The following is a 25,454-nucleotide window of genomic DNA, read 5'->3' on the forward strand; positions in this document are numbered from 1 at the left end:
TAGAACATTATGCATGGGATTTTATATAATTCAGGAAATAATTTTAGTAGTTATATTAATAATTCTAAAAACATTTCCAATGACACCCTCTTTACTTCATAGAGACACATGACAATTAGTTGTTTACTAAACCCTTTTCTTATAAAATCTAAAGATACAGCTATTTAAGAATAAACATTTGTAAATTTTATGTTATAGGAATAAGCTCGTGTAAATTTGGATTTTCATAAGAAAACATCAACTAGTAAGATGACACAGGGCAACTGTGGATATAAGTTATAAACTAAGTGTTCTAATACTCAATGATTGCTAAGCAAAACAGTACATTCATATAATATTTATGCTTAAACCCACTGCCTTTAAAACTTCTGTACCTATGTATCTAATTCAGAAGAACCCAAAGAGAGAAAAGAAGAGAAAGTATATACTTGCCTTTCTCTTCACTTCTAAAAGCAAATCTAATTCTATTATTTCTCCAGGGTGAGAGAGGAATTTAGAGGGACCCAAATATCCAGAATGAAATTAGAAAATATAATCTAGCTTTGATTGTCTATAAATCTGGAAATCCTTAAGAAATTTGCTTTAGGACCATTCTTGGGATTTGAGGCAAATAGACCTGGTTTTGAGGTGGAAACGGTAAAATTACATTTGCCAAACTATTTCCCTGTCTATTTGACCTCCTATTAGAACTCTCTGCAATGCACTTCCAACAGCCTCCTAGAAAAGAATTCCCCAAAGTCTCATTTCATCCACAAATTCCTCCCTAACAATTCCTGCCTTGGTATGGCCCCAACTATTTTTAGATGATAGTCATAAAATGAGGAACAAAGTATAAATGACCAGAAGTGTTAAGCACCCTCTTTAAGACTAAAAATATGTTCCTAGTTGATGCTGTAAGGGTCATAGCTTTTCCTTGACCTGTGGTTTTTATGCAGGCTCCATAGTTTATCTAAGTCTATTTTGATCCCTCAGAACATATAAGCTTCTCATAGAAGAGCATTTTTTTTCACTCTTATACTTCTAAACTTGATTTTACATGCTCAGGAGTTTGACTTACTGCCTCTTATAAATTCCAGTATCTATTACTATCTTAAAAGAACTCTAGAGAACATTTTGATTAGACTCTAATGGTAAAATCATCTTTTATAATCCTGAAGTTTTATGTTTTTATAAAGGCATGTATATTTTATATACACACCTACATGCACATGCATACATATTTGTGTGTGTGTGTGTGTGTGTGTGTGTGTATCGGAAGGGCTGATGACAGTTTCAGTGAAGCACATGACATCATTTATTTAGTGATTCACTCACTGCTGCTGCTGCTAAGTCGCTTCAGTCGTGTCCGACTCTGTGCGACCCCATAGACGGCAGCCCACCAGGCTCCCCTGTCCCTGGGAGACGGGCAAGAACACTGGAGTGGGTTGCCATTTCCTTCTCCAATGCATGAAAGTGAAAAGTGAAAGTGAAGTCGCTCAGTTGTGCCCGACTCTTAGCGACCCCATCGACTGCAGCTTACCAGGCTCCTCCCTCCATGAGATTTTCCAGGCAAGAGTACTGGAGTGGGGGTGTCATCGCCTTCTCCAGATTCACTCACTAGGTAGGCTAATTTCCATGCAAATAGGAAAGACAAAGAAAAGACAAAAAAAGAAAAGTCAAGAATGGAGGTGACTTATCAGTGGTAGAGTCCTACTTCATTGTTCCATAATTTTTCTACTTTCTGTAACCACCCAGAAGCAACAAAAGCACATTGTGTTTGTTTTAGAAACATTATTGCATTTCCCTCTTATATACTTTTCACAAGGTATACAACATGGTTACTTCAAACTTATTCACATAATTTAAAACACTAAAATTAAAAAAAAAAACACAAAAAAAACCACACTGTAGTTTTGCTCTCTGCCTCTCCAGCCTTGTACCTTCTTGTAGTATTCACCCTAGATTTATGTTTGTGAATCCAAATAATCAAGGCTACAGGTAACCTAGGCCTAAACCCATGGGCATAGCCTGTTACTTCGGTTCCTTCGGTGATTGGATTCCAGGCAGGCATCTCAATGAGAAGTAGCACAAGGCAATGTAATTTTCCTGCAAATGCTGTGAAAGAGGCTTCTCTTTCCTACCGACATGCAGTCTGGGAGCTTTGTGAGGAGATGATTCATTCACCTTGTCCCTGCGGTAGGAAAATTCCAGAGCTTCTGGGGACGTTCTAATGAGCCTCAGAATAAAACTAAAACAGGGACAGGAAGGACTGATAGATGAAGAGAAACTTGAGCCTAATAACATTTGAACCCCTCCTCCACGTCGGCTGCCATCCTTCTGAAATGTTTCTGATACTGATAAATGAATTTGAACTGGTGAAGTCTCTTTTGCTCTTTTTTGTCACTTACAATCTGAGGACACAATCCTTGGGTAGAACAAATAGTATGTTTTCTAAAGATACTGCTCCCAGGAAATTTCTCAGCAAAATGTTTCCATGGTCAAATACAGTTGGGGAATGCTGAATGTAATACTTTATTTTACTTCACGGAAATGATATTTTAACAGCAGTCCTCTTGTTAAAACCCATTGCACCTACTTCTAAGATTCTGCATGAATTTACATTTCACTATTTATTCTCCTTCTTCGTGGCCTCTTGTCTACGGTACCCTAGCCCCACCGCTCTTTTCTTCCTCCAATTTAGCAAACCCTCTCCTACCTCAAGGCTTTGTCTTTGCTGTTCACTTTACATGGAATTGGGGCTTCTCTGGTGGCTCAAACGGTGAAGAATCTGCCTGCAATGCAGGAGACGGGGTTCCATCCCTGGGTTAGGGAAATCCCGTAGAGAAGAGAATGGCTACCCACTCCAGTATTCTTACCTGGAGAATCCCATGGACAGAGGAGTCTGGCAGGCTGCAGTTCATGGGGTTGCAAAGAGTCAGACACGACTGAGCAACTCACACTTTCACTTCATTTTCTACATGGAATGCCCCTCTTTATCTGGCTAATTCCTACTTCGTTTAGCTTCAGCTTACATCTTACTTCTTACCAGAGTTCTTCCCTAAATCCATCCTCCAGTTAAACTGGTACCTCTTGTTCATTCTTATAACATTTTATTCTTTCCCTTTATAGCACCATACAATTTAAAAGTTTATGCAATCTAAATATTTACATCATTGTTTAATCTCTCCCTTCCTATTATTTCGAAAACCCTGTGAGGACAGAAACCATATCTGATTTGTTGATGTTTGTTTGAGCAAAATATGGTGCTGTTCCTGGCACACAGTAGGGACTGGATAAATATTTATTGCCTGATTTCTATCTAGAGGCATGTGACATTGTAACATACTACACAGAATTTCAATAATGAATCCTGTTTAAATTTGTTTAATCCAGAATTTCCCAAATTTATTTAAAAACTGAAATTTTCTTGAGTGATTAACATGAATGAAATTCCTGGATACTCTTATTCTATAGCTCACATTTTAAGAAAACACTTTTTACATTGTTTAGGTCATGTATCCTTTAAATCTTCAAGACTAAAAGCCTAAACATATAATTTTATGAGCACTGGACAGTTCTAAACTTCAGAAGTTCAAATGAGGTTGAGCAACAAGGATATTTGAGGACATTAACCCTGATCATTTTAGGGAGCGGTGTATAGTACGCATATGTTACTTTTTCTATGCTGATTTTCATGGTGGAAGATGGGCTTCCACCAATTTCTAGGAAATTGAAACTCACTCCAGTTTTCTTGCCTGAAAAATTCTATGGACAGAAGAGCCTGAAGGGCTATGGTCTATGGGGTCGCAAAGAGTTGGACATGATTGAGCAACTGAGCATGCGCGTGCACACACACACATCTTAAAAATCATCAGTTGAGGATCTGTATGGTACTGATCTGTAAAGAATTAGTGTGTACTCCCTTAAAGAAAATAGTTAATCATTGTGCATTGAATTGTATTGTTCTAGTTTTTATTTTAGGCATCCTTTAAGTTAGATAATGACAGTCAAATAGATGGTTAGAAGGATTAAATACTACCCTAGGGCATGTTCTAAAGTTCATCTGAAAATAATTTTAAATCCCAATAAATGGTAATGACTTTAGCAATGTCCTTATTTACATTTGAAATGTATATTTTACCAGTACAGAAAATTCCATATAAATGTCTTTTTGAAAAAAATCTCCAAAGAACATTGAAAGCTGGCTCTTGCATTGCTTTCCCTACAGAATTTTGAGCTTGACTTTATAACTGCATTCTGCCAAAACCAGATGAGACAAGTCCAGGAATAATTCAAATGACTGCACACATCAACAATCCAATCTTCAAGCCCAGGTTCCTAACTCCAGGGCAGGGGTGCAAAAAGCACTGAAAATGTCCATTACACTAAGCAGGTGTGAAGTGAACTATTATTTGCTCAACCAACTGGAATCTTGCCCCTCGTGTAGATTTCTTTCAAAAGCCACAAGGTCCTCACTAACCACCCACATGCATAACTTGCTTTAAGAAGGGTTGGGAAAATGTCATAGGCTGAACCCAACACTCCTCTCTGACCATCTAGATCTACTTCACTGTAAGCCAATGGATTTCAAAGCCAAGATTTACCAAGAAATGTTACAGTTTTCTAATTATGTTTTTCCCAGAATCATCTGTGATGGCTTTTTCAATATGTTCAAGTCCATTTTCAACAGGCCTAAGATGTAGGAGCTTTTCTCTCCTTCCCGCCCCCAAACTGGAACACAAAACACACCCATCACCCTTCTGGAACATGCACTTAGAAACTTGGATGACAAAAGAGAGCCCCTTTTTACTGCACCTGAGGGCAAGATAGGAGACAGAGGGGCTCTTTGATGAAATAGTGCACAGGTATCCTGTAAGAGACAGTCCTTGGCTAGGCCGATATTTGTTCACCTTGTAGAGATAAGGACATTGAGATCATACCAATACAAATTTTTCTAATTGGCTTCTCTCAATTTCCCTAAACCTCCCTGGATTTGAAGCTTTTCTTGTTTCATCCAGAAGAAAAGAAAAACAATTGAGACTGCATGGCAGGTATCACCAGTCAAAGGAGAAAGAGAAGGGGTAGGCTGTAGGAAGAGGGAGGAGCTGGTCTGTGAAGGTGGACCTAGAAGGCCAGTGGTGAGCAGTGGAGAGAGAGAAACCCTCAGGAGTAACAGGCTCCATTCGTTAGTTTTTTAAGGAACCTCCATACTGTTCTTCATAGTGACTGTACCAATTTACATTTCTACCAGCCGTGCAAGAAGATGCCCTTTTCTCCACATCCTCTTCAGTGTTTGTTATTTGTAGACTTTTTCACTATGGCCATTCTAACTTCTGTAAGGTGATACCTCACTGTAGTTTTGATTTGCATTTCTCTAATAATTAGTGATGTTGAACATTTTTTCACATGTTGGTTGGCCATCTGTATGTCTGTGTAGGTCTTCCTGGGTTGTTTGTGGTTTCTGTGATACTGAGCTGCATGAGCTGCTTGTATAACTTGGAGATTAATCGTTTGTCCATTGCTTCTTTTGCAAATATTTTCTCCCATTCTGAGGTGCCAGGGGCCAGTGTGAAGAACTCCGCCCATGGCAAGGGTCATGAGGAAGGAGGCTTAGCATATGCAAAGGCGTGATCAAGCCTCAGGAAACCCCCTGTTCCCGAGAATCTACCCCAAAACCAGAGCCTGTTTTATGCTCTCCCCCATAACCGTTTCTCTTGGAGAAGGAGTAAACATGCAGCTCCAAGGCAATAAAAATTCTTGGGCGTGACAAGAGTGTTTCAGCTTACGGACTCCTCTGAAGGTTATCTAGCCCGCCTGTATAGGTTTGTCCGGCCACATGTGATTGTTTACAGCCTCCCAACCTGAGAGGCACGAGATGTTTTAGACTTACTAAAGGCAAATTCTTTTGGGGAGTTGGAAATTACTAGTATAGTGGGTTGGTTAGGAATTATATTGGTGAAGGGTTTTTCATTTGTTGTGCCAATAATTGCTGCTAATTCCCTACCCTGGGTGTGACAAGAATGTCTCAGGTCAAACCTCTCTGCTGACAGACTAGCTTGTGTGACAGGATTATCCATACTCCTGCCACATGATTGTTAACTACCTCTCAACCATAAACAGCACAGAGAGTTTTGGAGTATTTTGAGAGTCTTGATTAGCATAGGGCTTTTCTTCTTGTTGAGTCAATGATTGCCACCAGCCCTCCATATCCTTAGGCACCTGGGAATATATTAATCAATGTATTTGGAATATAGTAAAGGAAATATAGTAGTTTTTAAGGTTAGCAATACTAGACTTTTTGAGTTAATGAATTTTCTCTTTTGTAATAGATCACTGTACTTTGTTATAAATCACTGTGTCCTTGCTATGTAAAAATGTAACATTATCACTATCTTAAGACTAAATAGATCTTAAGGGGAACATTGGTAAAAGGATTTTCATTTGTTGGGCTGATGTTTGCTGCTAAATCTCCATGTTCCCTGCCCTTATAATGAATATAATAACATATAGGAGAAATAAGTATTAACCTTTAAGATTAATCATGTTAACCTTGGGTTAAATAAATTCCTTTCTTGATTGTAACTCACTACACCCTCACCCTATAGGAATGTAACTTTATTTGGAGGGTGGTGCCTGGTTTAAGAAAAAAACACCCTTGGAAGAAATAAGTTTTTTGGTAATCAGAAAGAAAGGATCATAAAATGTCAGCAGGTCTCACTCATGGCCAGATGATGTAATATCCCTAAGACCTTTTTTTTATACATTTATGTGAAGCACCTGATTTTGATAAAGGTCAGGACTGCTGACCCCCGCATGACTCTGTATTCATCCCTATGTATAACAAAAGGTATATAAGCAAACCTAAAAATAAAGAAAATGGGATCAGTTTCTGGAAAGACTGATTCCCCCATGTCGCTTCTTTCTTGCTCCCCGTTTTTCTGGCTGAATTCCCATCTGGAGCATGGATGCTATTCCACGTAAACCACGTTATTCAGCCTCTTTTTCTCCCCTAATTTTCCTACTACACTATCCGTTTCTAATCTGTCTATATATCTGTAATTAAATATGTATTTTTCCAAGGACGCCGACTCCGTCCCCACCTTCAAATCACCCTGGATCCACCGGTACTGGAGGGGCTGGACCCCCGCACTGAGGGTTGTCTTTTCATCTTTTTATGGTTTTATTTGCTGTGCAAAAGCTTTTAAGTTTAATTAGTTCCCATTTGTTTATTTTTGTTTTAATAGAACTACCATATGACCAAGCAATCCCTCTCCTGGGCAGGCCCCCTGAGAAAACCATAATTCAAAAAGACACATGTACTCCAGTGTTGATTGCAGCACTATTTACAATAGCCAGGACATGGAAGCAACCTAAATGTCCATCAACAGATGAGTAAAGATGTGATACATAAGTACAGTGGAATATTACTCAGCCATAAAAAGGAATGAAATTGGGTATTTATAGTGATGTGGATGGACTTGGAGTCTGTCATACAGAGTGAAGTAAATCAGAAAGAGAACAGATACAGTATATTAATGCATATATATGAACCTAGAAAAGGGTACAGATGAACCTATTTACAGCGCAGGAATAGAGACACAGATGTAGGGAACACGTGTGGACAGAGTAGGAGGGTAGGATGAACTGAGAGAGTAGCATTGACATATATCCACTACCATGTGTAAAATAGATAGCCAGCAGGAAACTGCTTTGTAGCACAGGAAGCTCAACTCTGTGCTCTGTGATGACTTGGCATGCAGCAGGGGAAGGGAGGCTCATGAGGGAGGGGATATATGTATACATATAACTTTCACTTTGTTGTATAGCAGAAACGGACACAACATTGTAAAGCAATTATCTTCCAATTAAAAAATTAAATAAAAGCTATGGCAAAATGGTAACAATTTTAAGTTTGGGATATACAGAAAAAAAGTAACAGGCTCCATAGAAGCTGGAGAGGGAACAACTCCACTGGAGAGCACAGTTGGCAGAAATGGGTGGAAAAAGTCTTCCAGATTGCCTGCCAGGTGAGACACTGCTGGGAACAGACTGTTCTGCGACAGGGATTGTATAGTACATTCCTGTAGATGACTTGCTTCTTATTGACGAGCCAGCAGTAATGCATTTTCAGTGATGATTTTACGGTCCCTCTTGTCCAGTGGTAAAGGCAGAGTAAGGAGGTTTTTACAAAAGTTAAAAACAAACACCTCATGCAACCTGGCACATTCAGGAATAAATATATTAAATTGTTGCTTAAATATGTTTAAGACAAATTCTAAATCACTTTACACAATATCAAACATACCTATAGAAAGGTATACACAGAATTCCAGGTACATATAAGAACATCAATGCATGGCAGAATTAAAACTAAAAGGGGTTCTATACACATACATACACACATCATTGCCTTAAAGAGTGCTGATTCCACTGATAGAGTTTATTCATATTTCATATTTGTTCTGATAGTGCTTTGAATTCCTATGGTAAATGTGATCATTTAAAACAGGGATCTGATATTAAAATGAGAACAAAGAACAAAACATTTGTATTTCTCCAAGTTCAAGCTAAGTTTATATATATATATATTAGAAATTTATATATATATATTAGAAATTCCACTTCTTTGCTTTTCTCTAGGGTCAGTGATGTTCTCACTGGTGGTAGCCAACATGTCTTGAGATGAATTGAATATCATTTTTGGAGGCTTTAGTGGCAATACAATGAACATGGTCCTTGTGTTCATTTGAGAATGCAGAGCACAGTAAATAATATTTATAAATCTTCACATTGTGCGGTGTGCTCAGTTGTGTCTGACTCTTTGTGACCCCATGGACTGTAGCCCACTAGGCTTCTCTGTCCATGGGATTCTCCAGGTAAGAATACTGGAGTGGGTGGCCATTTCCTTCTCCAGGGAAAGCTTCACATTATACTTAACTAAAAAGTGAAATAAAAATGTATCTAAAATAAGACAGACTAAATTTCTTCTGCAAAATATTTATTCAGTTAATTTTAAAACATATCAAAAAGGCCAAGGAGTAAATCACCACATAAAGTCTTAACAACACTGGAAAAAGGATAAGAAATACAAATAAGCAGAAAACATTCTCAAATGAAGAAAGCAAATTAAAGAAAAAAAAAAGAAAGAAAAAACAGACATCAATAAATTCAGCTTTCAAGACCTGAAACACAATTAGCTAAAAAATACAAATAGAAAACAGGAAATTAAGAAAATGAAAAAAATAATTTTTTTAAAATATAGAAGAAACCTCCAACAAATGGAAGAAAGATGCACTTTATTATATTTAAAAGTATAGGAATGAAGGTTAAAACCAGCTAAATAAATGGCAAATCCTTCAACAGAGAAATTTTAGAAGAATAAAATTTCTAAAAATAAAAATCTTTGTATTTAAATGTAAAGCAAATTAAGAGAGATGCAGTAAAGAATGGATACAATGTTATGGTAAAAATTAGGGTATAAATATGATGATGGCTGGATGGCATCACTGACTTAATGGACGCGAGTCTGAGTGAACTCCGGGAGTTGGTGATGGACAGGGAGAACTTGCGTGCTGTGATTGATGGGGTTGCAAAGAGTCGGACACTACTGAGTAACTGAACTGAACTGAATGCTTATAAAACATCCAGTTTATGCTGTTTAGAGGGCTCCAGCTTTCATTTATACCCAGATCTTCAGTCTGGCATTCAGGTATACTTGGGTACCTAGGGAAACGAATGGGATGGGTCCACCAGGAGGCTATTTGTGTGATGGAAGAAAGAGGTACATAGGAAAGAGCTCATTCTAAAGGAGAAAAAGACAGGAGATTATCTTGTTAACAACACATCAGTCACCCGAGAGGCAGGTCTCTCTGCAAAGAGCACAGTGTCTCTTATTCTGCATCTGCCATATATGGAGTTCTCCTATAAACCCCCTACAGGTGAAGCCCATCCTCCATTCACCTCCCTGCCCTCTGCCCCTTCCTCTCCACGTGACACAGCCTGTCACTGGCACAAGAATAACATCCTCAGGACCCTAGAGATGATGGAACCCTGACATGGCATAAATATCGGAACCATGTGCGGGGAACGCCCAGCAAAAGTATATCCTCTCATGAAGCTTTATAGGCACGTGAGGCCTGGAGGAAGCGGGTAACCTGGCAAAGACTGGGACCTGCTGTGCGAGATGCAGAGGACACCACCCTAATGGCAGAAAGCAAAGAAGAACTAAAGAGCCTCTAGATGAGGGTGATAGAGGACAGTGGAAAAAGCTGCCTTAAAACTCAACATTCAAAAAACTGAGATCATGGCGTCTGGTCCCATCACTTCATGGCAAATAGATGGGGAAAAATGGAAACAGTGGCAAATTTTACGTCCTTGGGCTCCAAAATCACTGTGGATGGTGACTGCAGCCATGAAGTTGTAGGACCCTAGCTCCTTGGAAGAAAAGCTCTGACAAAACTAGACAGAGTATTAAAAATCACTTTGCTGACAAAGGCCTGAATAGTCAAAGCTATGGTTTTTCCAGTGGTCATGTACAGATGTGAGAGTTGAACCATAAAGAACTCTAAGCACTGAAGAACTGATGCTTTCACATTGTGAGGCTGGAGAAGACTCTTGAGAGTCCCTTGAACAGCCAGGAGATCAAAGCAGTGACTCCTAAAGGAAACCAACCCTGAAAATTCCTTTGAAGGACTGATGCTGAAGCTGAAGTTCCAATACCCTGGCCACCTGATGCAAAGAGCCAACTCATTGGAAAAGACCCTGATGCTGGGAAAGATTGAGGTCAGGAGGAAAAGAGGGCAACAGAGGATGAGATGGTTGGATGGCATCACAGACTCAATGGCCATGAATTTGAGTAAACTCCGAGAGTGGGGACATTAACAAGATGGCGCCAGTCAGGCTCTCTCACACCACATCCTTACACCCTCTCCCCATGTTGGTAAGCAATGACTTTGATGGTTATGTAACAGCTGAGATCATTCATAGCACTGTGCGTGCACATCATGAGGTACTTGTTTGGCTAAGGGGCCACTTTTGGTCGATAAGTATATTTATAAGCTTCAGTTGGAAAAGCCCTGAAGCGTTGTGTGTGTTTATGTTGTGTTATGCCTGTTGCTACTGGCTGCTGCTCCAGCCAGTAGAGAATAAATGCATCTGCACTTCCTGCTGCTCCTTGCGTTTTCTTCCAGCCTCTTAGCTCCTGGTTTGCCTACCATAAGTTCAGAGAACAGTGCACACAGTGAGATACAGCGAGACAATTAGTACTGTGAGCAGGATCAGCAAGACAGTGAAGAACAGGGAAGCCTGGTGTGCTGCATTCCATGGGGTCGCAAAGTGTCGCACTTTGCGACACTGAAGAACAAGATGATCAGAAAAGTGACTTGCTTGTGCACCCACATGAGACATCCCCTGGGAGTTCCCAGGGACCGCATGGAGACTTTGAAGGAGAAGCTGGATTTCCATGAAGTTTGTTGGTGGGACTAGAGGAAGGGAAAAAATGTATGTCACAAAAATGTATGTCATCAAATTGTAATTCTGCCTTGGTTTGAGGTCAAAATGGTCTATAGAACTGGGGCCATGATTCAAATTATAAAAGCTATAGAATATGCAGTTATACAGTCAAAGTGCTGGAAAAAGAAGTAATGGCACTTAAAATATAAACCAGTTACTATAGCCAATAAAACCATCTTTTAAGAAAAAGGTCAAAATAAAGGCAACTTCAGATAAATGAAAACAGAGATTATTATGCAAATAATGATTTGTAACTTCTAAAAGATGTCCTTAAAGACAAAGATCTGAGATATGAGATGAGTAGTGAGCTATGAAAATGTAAATATATGAAAAAATATAATTTAATAGACATATGAAATTTTAACAATGAATCATTGTGGGAATGAAAATTCAAGATTGAATTGAATGAAGCATTATCACTATCTTGAATGGATGACTGGAGTTAAACCACTTTAAGATACAGTATTCAGAAGAATAAAGGTATTTAGCTTTACAATTTAATAGGTTACTCTAATATTTTTAAATGCAGTGTTAAAACTTTTTAAATAATTTATATTAAAACTATAATCTTTAGAAAACTATAGAAAAATAGTTTATGTCTCCCAAACTATCAGATGCTCAGTTGCTTTAGTTGTGTCCAACTCTTTGTGACCCTATGATCTGTAGCCCACCAAGCTCCTCTGTCCATGGAATTCTCCAGACAAGGTTACTGGAGTGGGTTCCCATTTCCTTCTCCACCAAACTATCAGAGAAAATATTAAATGGTGGAAGAAGAAAATATCAATCAATTAAAATGGCAAGAGAGAAAAAAACTAGAGTCGGCAAATAAAAAGTATAGCAGTTAATCCAAATATACACCCCAGTATCCTTCAGACTTCCCTGGTGGCTCAGATGGTAAAGAATCTGCCTACAGTGTGGGAGACTTGGATTTGATCTATATGTAAACAAAATGATTTCTTCTTGAAAATCAAAGATTGTTAGACTGAACAATGAAATCTAACTTTATATTGTTCATAGGAAACAAAAGTTTAAATTTAAAAATGATGAAACATGTGCTATGTAGATATAAATCAAAGCAAGTCTAATTTAGTGAAATTAGTAACACAGAACCACTTTATGGATCACAACCTTGTTGTGATGAAGGGGTTAGTGTCAATCAATGAAGCTATGAGCCATGCCATGCAGGGCCACCCAAGATGGATGGGTCACAGTGAAGAGTTCTGACAACACGTGGTCCACCGGAGGAGCAAATGGCAAACCTCTCCAGTATTATTGCTGCGAGAACCCCATGAATAGTAGAAGGCAAAAAGATATGACACCAGAAAATGAGCCCTCCAGATTGGAAGGTGTTCAATACAGCTACTGGGGAACAGCAGAGAGCAATTATTAGTAGCTTCAGAAAGAATGAAGCGCCCTGCCAAAGCAGAAATGATGCTCAGTTGTGAATGTGTCTGGTGCTAAGAGTAAAGTCCAGTGCTCTAAAAACAATGTTGCTTAAGACCTGGACTTTTAGGTCCATGAATCAAGGTAAATTGGCTGTGGTCAAGCAGGAGATGGCAAGATTGAACATCAACATCTTAGGAATCAGGGAACTAAAATGGACAGGAACAAGTGAATTTAATTCAGGTGACCATTATAACTACCACTGTGGACAAGAATCCCTCAGAAGAAATGGAGTAGTTTGAAACTCAACATTCAAAAAACGAAGATCATGGCATCTGGTCCCATCACTTCATGACAAATAGAAGAGGAAAAAGTAGAAGCAGTGACATATTTTATTTTCTTGAGTTACAAAATCACTGTGGATGGTGATTGCAGCCATGAAATTAAATGGTACTTGCTCTTTGGAAGGAAAACTATGGCAAACCTAGACAGCATATTAAAAAGCAGAGACATCATTTTGCCGACAAAGGTCCATATAGCCCAAGCTATGGTTTTTCCAGAAGTCATGTACAGATGTGAGAGCTGGACCATAAAGAAGGCTGAGTGCCAAAGAATTGATGCTTTTGAATTGTGCTGGAGAGGACTCTTGAGAGTCCCTTGGAATGCAGAGAGATCAAACCAGTCAATCCTAAAGGAAATCCACCCTGGCTACTCATTGGAAGGACTGATGTTGAAGCTCCAATACTTTGGCCACCTGATGCAAAAAGCAGATTCACTGGAAAAGACCTTGATGCTGGGAAAACTTGAAAGCAACAGGAGAATGGGGAAGCAGAGGATGAAATGGTTAGATCATCACTGACTCAATAGACATGAATTTGAGCAAACTCAGGGAGATAGTGAAGGACAGGGGAGCCTGACATGCTACAGTTAATGGAGTAGCAGAGTTGGACATGACTTAGCACCTGAATAACAACAAAATAATACAGAAAATGTATTTTAGAGCAAAAAGCAATGTTAGTGATAAAGAGGGTCATCACGTAATTATAAATCTTTAATTCCTAAGGGTTATATAGTCATTTTAAACTTTAATGGATTTATGATGACTTTCAAAATATAGAGAAAATATTGATATATATACATAAGAAATTGACAAATCAACTGTGATATTGAACATTTTAATGCTTCTCTAAATATTGATATACAACAGATAATCAATATCAATAAGACTATACAAATAACCCCTGGAAAAGAGAATGGTAACCCACTCCAATATTCTTGCTGGAGAATCCCATGGACAGAGGAGACTGGTGGGCTACAGTCCATGGGGTCACAAAGAGTTGGATACAACTGAGTGACTAACACTTTATATAAATAACACAATTAACAAGATTGATCTTATGGACATATGTAGAACATTATACCCCATCATTGCAAATATATATTCTTTGCCACAATGAAGTATGTGCATGTATATATGTATATATATACCCCCACACACACATATATATCTAAATTCATCATACATAATCCTATATAGCATCTCAAAAAGTTTCAAACATCTTTATATTAAGACATTTATTTATCCAGTTTTAGAATTAAAAACAAGAAGAAAAAAACCTTAAAAAATCTGTATTTATTTATTAAATAATATTACTATATATTTTTAAATACTCAAAACTGCTTATTACTTCATGATAATAAAGGTATTATGATTAAAGATAACACACAGACATAAAAGATAAAATTACAAACAACTTTGAGTAAAAATATTGAAAATTTATCTGAAATAAATTTGTAGATTTTAAAAGTACCAAATTGTCATAAATAATAAATAGAACCTGAGGAGTCCTACAACAGCACAATATTTTTTTTCAGTAGTTTAAACTTTTTTCCCAAATACCATTTCATAATCTTAATATTTTGGTTCACATTACTACCAAACAAACCTCAAAAGCATGTCTTTATACTGACAGAGAGAGATGATCTCTTGGACTACACAAAAATATAAAAAGCAAATGTATAATTTCAAAAAGGAATAAATAATATTTTTACAGGTTCTGTGATTATACACCAAAAAAACAACCCAAAATTATAAGTGGACAAACTATTATTAGAATTCACTGGAGATTTTAACAAGGTTGATATATAATTGATACACACATGAGTCCATTGTGTTTTTATATATTGGAAAGAAAATGTTAGGCAAGAAATTAAAAAAAAAATTTCTAATAGCAGCTGAAAATATAAAGCACCTAAGAATAAAGCTAGTAAACTATGTATAAGACTATTTTTGGAGAAATTTATCAAACTTATAATATTTCAAGGAAGGTCTCTATAATGGAAAGATATAGCATGATCATAGAATATGAGCTTAAAGATATCAATTTCAATTCTATTTAAGTTAATCTATAAGTTAATATAAGACCAAATTAAAAGTCAATAGGATTTTTTGATAAATGTTTAATTTATATGAAAGGTAAAGGATCAAGAAGAGCTAAACCATTCCTGAAGAGTTAGCCAGAGGAAAATGACTTAGTAGATATAAAAAAAATTCGAGTTATATTAAATAAGACTGTGATAGCAGAAGCTCTTTGCTCATGGACAAATTTTCTAATGAAATCAAATACAGGGCTTGGGAATAACACAAAATTCACGGAAATAGAAGCAGGGCAGAGGTGTATTGCCTCTGGAGAAAGAGGAGAAAGAAAGGACACCCACTCAGTAATGGTACTGAAAACAAAATATCCATGTGGGGAGAAAGGGGAATGGATCTCCACCTCAAAATATACATGAAAACAATTCCAAGTGGACTCCGGACTTAAATGTCAAAGACAAAACTTTTAGAATAATATATAGGAGAAATTTTATGAGCCTACAGTTGGGAAGAATTTCTTAAGTAAAACTCAAAGCATGTAAATTGTAAAGTACTTCTTCACGTTTATAAGAAAAAGACAAAACAAAGGCAAGGACATGAAGAGACATTTCACTGGAAACATAAATGACCAATAAAAATGTGAAAAATACTCAACTTTGCTAATCATGATCTGACATTAAACTAACTTACAAAAATGATAAATGTCAGACTACGGGTTGATAAGACTATACACCAAAAGGAATTCTCATTCATTATAGGTGAATGTATATAGGATCAGCTTTGGAAGACAACTGAGCCTCACCTAGTAATATTGAACTCACTCTGCAACAGCTATTTCACTCCTAACACATATACCCTAGAGAAACACTTGTACTTATGTACAGAGAATTGCACAGAACATGAATGTTCACAAGAGAACCATCAGATTATTAAACACGACTATTGGCAACCCAAAAACCTATCAAGAGATGAAACAATTTTTAAAGTGGCAATCCAACAATAAAATATTACATAGACAAGGGCAAAAAAATAAACCTCACATCAATGAGAATGAATCATAAATATAAATTAACTCCTATTAGAATGACCAAAATCCAGAACACTGACAACACCAATTGCTAGCAAGGATATGGAGTGACAGGAGTTCTTATCCATTGCTGATGGGAATGCAAAATGGTGTATCCACATTGGAAGAGAGTTTGACAGTTTCTTTACAAAACTAAACATATACTTATCATATGGTCCAGTAATCACTGTCCTTGGTATTAACCCCAAAGGAGTTGAAAACTTATGTATACACAAAAGTGCCGTCCCCCACCCCACCTCACCACCCATACACTAAGCCCACACACAGATGTTTATGTCCTTTAGGAGGTAAATGGATAAACTATGGTATATCCTGAAAACAGAAAATCCTTTATTCAGCATTAAAAAGAAATGAATTATCAAGCCATGAAAAGACATGGAAGAACCTTAAACCCATATTACTAAGTGAAAGAAGTCAATCTGAAAAGCCTCCATATTTTATGATACCAAATACATGACATTCTGGGAAAGACAAAACTAGGGAGATGGAGAAAACATCAGAGGTTGCCAGAGATTGGAAGTGCCGGGAGGGAATCTAATCGCTGAACATTTAGAACCAAGGATGATTACCACCAGATTGAAAAAGATGAATCCCTTAGCTACTCCTGTATACATGGGAAAAAGCAAACACTGCTTAAACTGGAAAAAAATATTTTAGACTACTCAGGTTTCCTTGATACTGCTGGAAAGGGGCTATCTTTGAAAACTATTACTTTGTTTACGATTTGCACTATAAGCTGTGCAAATAAGCTGTGCACTATAAGCTGCAGTGGCCTAAAGAAAAGTAAGATAAATGTGTAAGTGTAATTCAGTGAAGTATAAATATTTTCCACATAACTAGTCCAAGTTTTCTTAATCACTAGGTCCTTCATCTTTTTAAGCAAACCTCTCAAGACAACCTGTATTTGCAAACATAAGAGTCTATCTTGGTCAGTTTGAATTCTGCTGTTCTTGTACAGGGCTAAAATTAACCATGATCTTAAATTATTAACACATTCTCCAAGAAGCTAACCTTCTTCCAGGAAGGCTGTTAATCTCAGAAGAGTAAATCCTTCCTGTTTCTGTTATAATAGCTATAAAATGTGGCTAGTATTTCCTGCCTTCCTCAAGAAATGGTAGTAATTAATTGCCGAGATACTTAAAAAATCACTATGTGGTTCTATGGATTAAAGGACAAACAAAGTATTGTTATATTTGGGCAGTTTTTCCTCTAATGAACTCTCAGAATTTGGGGGTTGGTATCTTTCCAAAAATTATAAATGAGAAAGAAATGTGCTTTCTTTCTCAAAGGGCAGTTGAACTTTGTTCAGAATGCTTAAGAAAACATCCGGTGGGATGTTTGCTGATGGAGCTATGTCAACTCATCTTCAAGATTCCCCTTCTAGAATAGTACAACCATTATGAGTCCAAATGCCATGAATATTTTAGCATCACTGAAATCTCATCTCCTAGTAGCCACAGTGCAGTCCTAGCCAGCTACTGCTAGAGGTCTGGGCCTGTTTATTGAAGAGGAAACTGAAAGTTAAAGGATAATGTAAAATTGTGAAAGTTATGGTTAGTCACAGGAGCTAAACATGAGAGACATCTTTAGCAAATGGGAAATGTGTGTGATGTGTGTGTGTGTGTGTGTGTGTGTGTGTTTGTATGTGTGCTCAATTCTCTTCCATTAAGAATCACTTAAACATTGAACAGTTAGTAAATAAAAACGTCTAAGAAGATTTTTCCAGACAAGAGCTGAGCCATAGCATATTACGGTATTTGCCAGAAGAGAGGAGGTTATTACTTGGCCCAGAGGTTCTGTCCCTTCTTCCCCATGTCTCATCCCCCTTCAGGGTTGAAGCAGCAGGCATTTTTCTGACAGAGAGATTCAGAGACAGGAACAAAGGTCATGAATGTGTGACTCTACAAAGAGCGGAATTCAAAAGGAGATTACTCGGATATTTCTTCTGTGCTTTTGATCTCTTAATCAAATTATATGTTAAAAGTTACATGGTTCAGGCATTCTAAAAACAGCCTTGATTTATTTTTCTTTATTTAATGTCTTTCAGCAAATACCGTTGAGAGCCCATTTTGAGAAAGTCTTCAACTGCAGACCAACCACAATCATAGAACGTCACTAGATTTAAATGTAAATCTGAAAAAATAAATATACCCCAGAAAAGTTAAGATTATTCATTTATTAACAGATAGTTATTGATCACCTACTGTGTGCTCAGCACTGGGGGATAGAGTCATTGCACACATACAATTTACAAGCTCGTGTGATGAGTTATTCTTATAACCTCATCTAGCGTTACACAAGTACATGTTTAGTAACTGTTCTGCAAGAGAACTATGGTAAAGAGTATGTGGCAGATGGATCTTGATCCAGACAAGATATCAGGGAAGGCTTTCAAAAGAAGTGATGGTTGAGCTTATATCCAAGGATGAACAGATGTTATCTTGGCAGGGGATAGAAGACAAGTGGTGCAATAAAGATAGTTCAGGGTGTTTTCAGTTTTTTCAAAATTGAAAAGCGGTGCACACTTTGCTTCAGAAGATTAAAATATACCAACCCGAGTCACACATCCTTACAAACGGAACTGAATGTGCTCTAGGATGAGAAAGACTGAGGGCAGAACACCTACGTAAGCAATGATTGCTTCCCTGCCAGATACCAGCTACATAGAGTGATTTGTGAAATGCTGAAGACCCAGGGGCCCTTAAATAACCTGACATCTTGTTGTCTTCCCATTCCACATTTCTAATGGCCAGAAATTCCTGCCATTAATATCATTCCTTTGGATTACACAACCTCAATACTAGTAGGGCACTGTCTCTATAAAGCCACAGAGGCTCGTCCTGACTTCTCAAGATCCTGTGTGATCTGGCCCCTGATGTCCTCCTGCCAACCCCCAGCTCATGCTCTTGTCTCCACTCTTCCATGCTCGGAGCAACACAGTCAGACTAGCCTCTTACATGATCTAAATCACCATGGTCCTGCCCACCTCAGAGTCTTTACAGACTCCTTTCCCTTCTGCTGCTGCTGCTGCTGCGTCACTTCAGTCATGTCCAACTCTGCGCGACCCCATAGACAGCAGCCCACCAGACTCCCCCGTCCCTGGGATTCTCCAGGCAAGAACATTGGAGTGGGTTGCCATTTCCTTTTCCCCCATTCCCTTGTAATATAATACAATACAAATATGTTATATTTAGATATAACATATATACATATAATTATTTTTATATAATATAGTTATATATTATTATATGTAATAATATATTAATGATATCTATTATAACTGTATGATTATAATAGTAATATATTATGTAATATATTATATAATAGTAATATATTATGCTACTTAATGCAAATAGAGTCAGGAAGAAATATGTATAACTTTGCATCTCTGAAGCTTTTGTTGTTGTTCAGTCACCAAGTCATGTACGACTCTTTGCGACCCCATGGAGTGCAGCATGACAGGCTTCCCTGTCCCTCACCATCTCTTGGAGTTTGCCCAAGTTCATGTCCATTGAATTGGTGATGCCATCCAACCATCTCATCCTCTGTCACCCTCTTTTCCTTCTGCCCTCAATGTTTCTCAGCATCAGGGTCTTTTCCAATGAGTCAGCTCTTTGCATCAGGTGGCCAAAGTGTTGGAGCTTCAGCTTCAGCATCAGTCCGTCCAATAAGTATTCAGGGTTTCTTTCCTTTAGGATGAACTGGTTTGATCTCCTTGCTATCCAAGGGACTCCTAAGAGTCTTCTCTAACACCACAGTTCAAAAGCATCAATTCTTCGGTGCTCTGTCTTCTTTATCATCCAACTCTCACATCAGTACATGATTACTGGAAAGACCATAGCTTTGACTATATGTACCTTTGTCAGCAAAATGATGTCTTTCTTTTTAATACACTGTCTAGATTTGTCATAGCTTTCCTTCCAAGAAGCAACCGTCTTCTAATTTCAAGGCTGCAGACACCACCCACAGTGATTTTAGAGCCCAAGAAGAGGAAATCTGTCACTGCTTCCACTTTTTCCCCTTCTATTTACCATGAAGTGATGGGGCTGGATGCCATGATCTTACTTTTTAATATACTAAATTTTAAGCTGGCTTTTTCATTTTCCTCTTTTACCCTAATCAAGAGGCTCTTTAGTTTATTTTCACTTTCTTCTACTAGAGTGGTATCATATGCATATCTGAGGTTGTTGATATTTCTCCCAGCAATCTTGATTCCAGCTTGTAACTCATCTAGCCTGGTATTTTTCATAGTGTGCTCTGCCTATAAGTTAAAAAACAGGGTAACAATATACAGTCTTGTCATATTCCTTTTTCTGAAGCTTAGTTTTAATTATATATTAAATAGAGTTTATATATAGTATATAATATATATTAATAGATAACAGTATTATAATTATATTATTATGATAGATAACAATGACTATTAAGGGAAGGAAAGAAGAGGGATAGAGGGAGACAGAGACATCAGAATACACATGTGGTCCGAGAGGCTTGCCTGCCCATCATCCTGCCTTTACCATTCCAAGCGGCTTAGGCAGGCATGGTTCTACTCCAGGGCATGTGGCCTGGGACTCTCCAAACCCCTGGTTACCATGATTCATTCAGCATTGGGCACATGGCTCAAAGAGATGGGGCAACTAACGTTCTTTCCAAGATTTCTTCTCCAAGAACATTTAGAAGAGATGCTCTTGCATCTTTTAAAATCACCAGATGAAAGGGAAAGGCACATGAGATCTGCAGTCACTTTCATTTGCTAAGTAGAAGAAGTCAGCAGCAGGAAAAAATCAGGCCAGAACTCAAAATGTGGCAAATTAAGACATGGAGACAGAGAATGTGTGGAAACAGATTTTAAGAGCAAGGGAGGTAGACTTTGTAACATCCCTTAGGCTTCTGATCCAGCCATGCATGAATGTTTGGCTTCCTACTCATAGAGTTTTTAGTTATACAGATAAATCCATTTGTTCTCAATTTAATTTAAGTAGGATTCCTGTTACTTTAGGGGGGAAAAAAAACCCTGTCAAGTACAGTAGTGATGGCTCTGTTTAAAAACAGCCTAGGGAGGGGGGTTCGGGATGGGGAACACGTGTATACCTGTGGCAGATACATGTTGATGTATAGCAAAACCAATACAATATTGTAAAGTAATTAACCTCCAATCAAAATAAATAAATTTATATTAAAAAAAATAAAAACAGCCTAACCCTTCTCTCCATATAAATTAATACTTTGGTCTCACAACATTGTAAGTGCCAAAAGCAGTGCCCAGTGTTTGACAGCAGCCCAGTAAATATTGTGACTGGCTGATGAAATAATGAATGACCTAATAGTAACTGTGAATATTTTCAAAGGACAGCCAGAAGAAAGAAGTTGGGGAATATAATTTCAACATGAGGTACCGAACTATTGCACAGCAGGTTCCAAGTTCAGCCTGAACAGCACAACGGGTGGCCTATGAACCAATCTGAGCAAGTGTCTGGATTAAAATCCTGATTCTGGGAAACATTGAAGGCAAAAGGAGAAGAAGGCAGCAAAGGATAAGATGATCAGATAGCATCACTGACTCTGGACATGAATCTGAGCAAACTCCACGAGACAGTGAAGGACAGCCTGTTGTGCTGCAGTCCATGGGGTGGCAAAGAGTCAACTTAGCACTTGACACAACTTAGCAACTGAACGACAACAACAACTGGATCGGGACATAGAAGACCTGGGCTTAGAATCTCAGCTCTACTGTTTATCCCCTGCTGGAGCCTGGGCAAATTAATTAATTCTCAGCTCTTCAGCTTCCTTATTTGCAAACTGCTGATGAGGAAGAGGACTGTAGAGTTGTTACTGAAAGGAAACACATGAAAATCAATGAAATCAATGAGATGGTTAAAAAAAAAAAAAGCATGTAAATCCAACCAAGCATTCCTTAGACACTCTCTCTCTCTCTCTCTCACACACACACACACACACACACACTCACACACCAGTAGAGTAGGTTATAATTTCAGATGTAGGTTGCAATTTCAGTTGAACACAATGCTCCATGGGCAGTACTAAAATAAATGACCTAACATTCTCACTGTGATGCTTGGAGGGTCATCTGGAAGCTTTTTGCTCCCTGCCCTCATGTTCTCATTCTGGTTTCTGGTTGAGAAGTAACTATATTGTGATCCTGAGTTTGTGAATTGACTGAGATGGTAATCTCTTCTTCATTTAGGTCTTGTAAACTCTATGAACACTTAGAAATAAAGATCAAACTTAGTATTAAAAGATGATTTTAAATTCCAAATAATCTGTTTGTTGTTTAAGGTATTTGTATGTTGGAGAGAATCTGACATGTCAGTTCTGTCATTTTTTAAGTGAAAGTTTCCAGAGAATTTAAGTTAGGAGTATTGGCATGACTAAAATAATTTGATTTCTTTTACTGTCAAGTTTATTATATTAAACAAATGAGCGCTTTGTCACTTATTATCAGTATGACTTCCAGCAAGTTATTCAAGATTTCAGTACTTCAGTTTCCTCAACCTGTAAAACATAAATTAGAATAGTTTTTAATTAGACAAAATTTAAAATGAGGATAGCTACCTCATGGGATTGATTTGAGGATTAAATAAATGAAAAACTTGGAACATTATCTGGCATAGAGTAAGCATTATATAAATATTGGCTGTAAGGGTTTAGAAAGTTTTTGAAAGATAAGCTTATAAGTGTACCCTGTCATATAGTTGAGTCACTTAAGAAAATCAAATGATTAAATTTATAAAAACAAAAAAGACATTTGCTAAGTCACTTCAGTCATGTTCGACTCTGTGCGACCCCAGAGATGGCAGCCCACCAGGCTCCTCCCCGTCCCTGGGATTCTCCAGGCAAGAACACTGGAGTGGGTTGCCATTTCCTTCTCCAATGCATGAAAGTGAAAAGTGAAAGTGAAGTCACTCAGTCATGTCTGACCCTCAGCGAGCCCATGGATTGCAGCCTTCCAGGCTCCTCTGTCCATGGGATTTTCCAGGCAAGAGTACTGGAGTGGGGTGCCATTGCCTTCTCAAAAAAAAAAAAAAAAAGACATTTAGAGGAGTTTAACTAAATTTTAAATATAGTTGATGGTTTAAGGTGATTTTGGTCTGTTCAAATTGAATTAATTTATTGGTATTTTGATACAGGTGAAATTGATCTTATTCTCATGGTATTAATCATAGATATACAGAGAGATGATCAAGAACTATAGGTTGAACTGAAAAACTAAAAGAAAGCCAAGTTTTTCAAATTTGTCAGACTTAATAAATTGAATATTCATATAGAGCCCAAGTGACTACAGAGGGTGTTTTGTTGTTGTTTTGGGTTTTTTGTTTGTTTTGGTGTTGGTATTTTTGCTTACCAAAAGTTATTTATACCCCTAACTTTAAATGAATATTAACAAATAACAGCCTCTATTAGTCAGTGTAAAGGTAAAATACAATGCTGCATTTTAGCATTTCTCAATTTATCTCCCAATGTTAGGAAACTATACCATATGCTTCTCTTGAAGAATCAAGTTCTTGTTAGCATATTGATAAAGATGTGTAAAGGGTTCCCTAGTGGCTCAGCAGTAAAGAATTCACCTGCCAGTGCAGGAGATACAGGTTTGATCCCTGGATCAGGAAGATCCCCGGGAGAAAGAAATGGCAACTCACGCCAGAATTCTTGCCTGGGAAATCCCATGGACAGAGGACCCTGGGAGGCTACAGTCCATGGGTCTCAAAAGAGTTAGACATAACTGAGCAACTAAACAACAACATAGCAAGTATATTTAAATGTATTCATCCTAGTTTCTCAACATTGTTTTCCCATGGAGCCTTTTATTTGTGCACATCCACCATCCATTTAGGACAGCACTTTGCAAACCTTAAGTCCTAGACCAGTGGAAAGTTTATAGATCAGTCATGTCAGTGGGTCTCAGATGGTAACTTTTCTTTCATCCAGGAGTCAAGAGGGCAGGTGCCTGAGGGCTGAAGGATAGATCTAGTGGGGATGGCAGAGAGAGCTGGTGATGACAGGAAGCCAAGGGGAGGGGAGAGCACTGAGGCACATTTTGCTTGTGGACCCCATCTCTGGATATTGCAACCTGATTTTTTTTCTGGTAAACACTCTCACAGACAAGGTGACAGATCCACCCCTCCTCAGCCCTTCATCCCAATTTCTGTTGCTCATGGGCAACACATCTAAATTATTTTATTCAGAGTTTTTTTTTAATTAATAATTTTAATGATGTGTCATTTCAGTGACTGGTGTACAAAACTGGCAAAATCTTCTGCCCCCAGCTGTAAAATTCTGGTGCATGTGAGTCAAGCTATGATGGTGAAATTTGAGGACGTCTTTGTCAAGCGTCCTCCACGCTTTGCTGATGTTCTTGCTTTAGTCCCCAGGACATTCATCTTTGGGGGTTCTTGAGCTGCATCTGCATTTTGTTGAAGCCCCTCATGTGCACGCTGGTTATCCTGGGAAAGGATCTAAAGCCCTTTGCTCCTCAGATCCTAGATATGTCCAGGGAAGAGGGGTTAGCTTCCTATTTACTTGAAATCCTCAATGCATCTCCTTTCCAAATGTCTTCCACTTTAACTTTGCCAAACCTGGAAGCCGTCCCTTTTATCTTCTTGTAGAGGCTCTCCCCTCCCCCCAGCCAATCTCTATTTTCTTTCATAAGAGCTCCCATGATGCATAGTTGTGGGTATACTATTTTTTGAAGCATTATACTTTACAGAACAATTTTGGCCACAGTCTGTGTTTGCCAAACAAAATTATGCCTCTTTTTTAGTTCGTGAGTATGTGTGTGTTCTTTGAAATTGCTCTGACTGCCTAATGCTGTGATTTTGTATAGTTGAGGTTAGCCAGGGCAAATTATGGCCAAAAAAAGGAAGACTGTCCACTTGAAGGATTTTTGATCTATGTCTGTTCTTTAAAATTATTACTCATGATACTTGTGACAACAAAAATGAGGTATTGCTAGAAAATCTGAGACATGAGAGGCAGTCACAATCTTCATTGGAGAACTACATTTTAGAAATTGAGAGTGGTTTCATAAAGAATCTGAACAAGATTTCTTACTTTGAATGGCTATTTGGGGTCACATTAAAGGACTTTATCATAGTCAATGTG

Source organism: Oryx dammah, unplaced genomic scaffold (assembly GCF_014754425.2).
Source record: "Oryx dammah isolate SB20612 unplaced genomic scaffold, SCBI_Odam_1.1 HiC_scaffold_19, whole genome shotgun sequence".
In the NCBI taxonomy this organism is placed as follows: domain Eukaryota; kingdom Metazoa; phylum Chordata; class Mammalia; order Artiodactyla; family Bovidae; genus Oryx; species Oryx dammah.